Source organism: Chelonia mydas, chromosome 24 (assembly GCF_015237465.2).
Source record: "Chelonia mydas isolate rCheMyd1 chromosome 24, rCheMyd1.pri.v2, whole genome shotgun sequence".
NCBI classification, from domain to species: Eukaryota; Metazoa; Chordata; order Testudines; family Cheloniidae; genus Chelonia; species Chelonia mydas.
In genome coordinates, this window is record NC_051264.2 from 1,475,054 (window position 1) to 1,478,048 (window position 2,995).

The window sequence follows — 2,995 nt, forward strand, 5'->3', positions numbered from 1 at the left end:
TCCCTCCAAGCCTGGGTCCAGGTTGGGGGGACACTGACGCTGCCCTGGGGCCTGCACGGGGATGGGGATTGTGCACTGGAGGCATTTGCAGCCAACAGAGCTTTTCCAAATCCCCGCTGGGATGGGCAGCCTGAGCAGCGGGGGTGTCTCTGGAAGCAGAGTGGGGGACCCCCCCAGCTGTGGCAGGGGAGAGGCCTGTCCAGTGCATCTCGTGCACAGTGTCCGGCCAGCTCTCCCGGCGGCGGGGCCAGGGGCTCAGGGCAGGACAGCGAGAAGCAGGGAGGCTGCTCCAGGGCCAGGCGTGCAGAGAAGGTTCTAGGACCCGCAGAGGGGAAGGGGGGTGGGGGTTGGCTGAAGCAGGGACCAGGAGAGTGAATGGGCCATGCAGGTGTGTGGAGGAGCCGGGCTGGTACCTCAGGGTGTGTTGGCTGGCCCAGGCCCACTGACTCTGGCTAAGGGGCTGTTTAACTGTGGGGTCCTGTCTCTGACGGGCCAGTGCCAGACACTTCAGAGAGAGAACAGAACAGGCCAAATACCAAGTGATCCATCGCCTGTCACCCGGTCCCAGCCTCTGGCAGTCGGAGGTTTAGGGACACCCAGAGCAGGGGGTCACATCCCTGAACAGCCACTGGTGGACGTATCCTCCATGACCTTATCTCATTCTTTTTTGAACCCAGTTATACTTTTGGCCTTTACATCCCCTGGCGATGAGTTCCACAGATTGACTGTGTGCGCTGTGTGAAGAAGTATTTCCGTGTGTGTTTTAAACCCGCTGCCTGTTAATTTCTTTGGGTGACCCCTGGTTCTTATGTGAAGGGGTAAATAACACTTCCCTAGTCACTGTCTCCAGCCCAGCCATGATTTTATAGACCGCTAGCATATCCCCCGAGCCGCCCTTCGTTGGCTCTGCTCCAAACTGAGAAGTCCCAGTCTCTTTATTCTCTCCTCACATGGAAGCTGTTCCAGCCCCCTAAGCATTTTTGTTGCCCTTCTCTGTACATTTTGCAAGTCTAGTATGATTTTTGGAGAGGAGGCAAGCAGGCCTGCAGGCCATATTCAAGGTGTGGGTGTCCCATGGATGTATCTGGTGGCATTGTGCTCTGTGTTACTAGCTGTAGCCCTCTCCACCTTGTGAGCCACCTTTCTGCCTGCCCTGCACACGCAGTGGATGTTTTCAGAGAACTATCCACCATGACTCCAGGATCTCGTCCGTGAGCAGTAACAGCTAACTGAGACCCCATCCGTTTGTAGGTGTAGCTGGGATTGTGTTTTCCAATGTCCATCACTTGGCATTTATCAACATTGAATTTCATCTGCTGTTTGGTTGCCCGTTACCCAGTTCTGGGAGCTCTTCCCCGTCTGCTTTGGACAGCACTATCGCGAGTCATTTAGTATTGTCTGCAAACGTTGCCATCTCCCTATTTACCCCTTTTTCCAGATGACTTGGAACAGGCCTGGTCCCAGTGCAGAGCCGTGGGGGCTCTGCTGTTTCTCTCTCTCTCTCCAGAAGAATGGGGACAGATCCTGGGCCTGATCCAGCTGGGGCCTGCGCTCCCTCGCCCCCCACCCCAGGCCACTGCACTAGGTTCTGCCCTTTGTCATCTGCATTTCTACAACCGCTGCTTCACCCGTTTCCCTGGCACTGGAACCCGGAGCGCTCCCTGCCCTTTGCAGCACCCCTGGCCTGGCTGCCTCAGCACTGCTCCCCACGGCTGGGCTAGGCAGCAGGAGGCCCGTGGTCCCTGCCTGCTACGCACACACGTGGCCAGAGGCTCCTTGGCCCAGGCAATTCTGGTGACTGCTCCTGCTCACTGGATGTTTTCTTGCCATTAATTTCAGCCTGTTGCTCCGTACTTTACCCCCACTCCCGCCTCTGCTCCCTGCAGACCCTTCTGGCTCTTAGCCTGACCCTGCTGTGCAAAGCTCTGTGCTGGAGGCCCCAAAGAAAGGTCACCTGGACTCCCGCTCCCCCCCCAGCCTGTCAGGGATCCACAGAACTGGTGCTATGGCCCCAGCCTTTGACTGGTGTCCAGGAGCCTCCCTTCAGTGAGGCAGCCCTGGCCCCCCGGGGTCCCACTCTTCCTCCAGCAAAGCTCCGTGCCCTTACTGTCACCTCCGCCCCGCCCCCCCACCCCACCCCACCCCACCCCGCAGCTGCCTTCACACTCCTGCCTAGAAGCTGCAGAATAACCCTGGGGTCAGAGGGGGAATTTTCTGTAAATATTTTATATGAAGACTGAGTGTGCCTCAGTTTCCCCCACATGCTGCATTGTCAGCTAGAGGGGGCGGGAAAGAGCTGTTTGCTCGCTGGGGAGGCCTAGTGATGCAGGTGGGGCTGGCGCCGGCTGTCTGGGGCCTGTACCCCCCGTCACTGGAGGGTCCATGAAGCCAATCACCGGGACGTTGGCTACCCGCCAACCCACGTCCAGGGCTGGCCCCCGTCGGCTGGAAGCCCCCGGGTTTGATCCTGGGGAACGCAGGAGCGAGGAGGGGGCAGGTGGCCCCGGGCCCTCGAACAAAGCGGCTGCAGGGGGCCGGTGCGCGGGCCGGGGGGTCACGGCGTGGCTGGGCTCCGGGGGGCCGGGCCGGGCTGCGACTTTCCTCCCTGGTGCGGCCAAGGGGCCAGCGCTGGCCAGGCGCCCGGCGGGAATGCACGAGCCCTGGTGAATGCACGAGCCCTGGTGAATGCACGAGTCCTGGTGAGCTAAAGGTGCCGGGGTGCGCGGACCCCTCTGCGCCCAGGCTGGGCCGGGCCCGGCCCACTCCCCACCCCCGGGGGGGCCCTGGGGGGGGCGCTGCCCCCCAGCACCGGCTGGCTGCCTGGGGGGTGCCCCGGAGCCGTGGGACGGGGGGCCCCGGGCCCGCGAGGGTGAGCGGGGAAAGGCGGGCTGCGGGGCACGCCGGGCGGGAACGGACCCAGGCGTCCGGCGGCCGGGCCCCGCCAGCTGCAGCGCGTCCTCCGGGCCGGCAGGGGGCGGGCGGCGCCGGGCGGGGC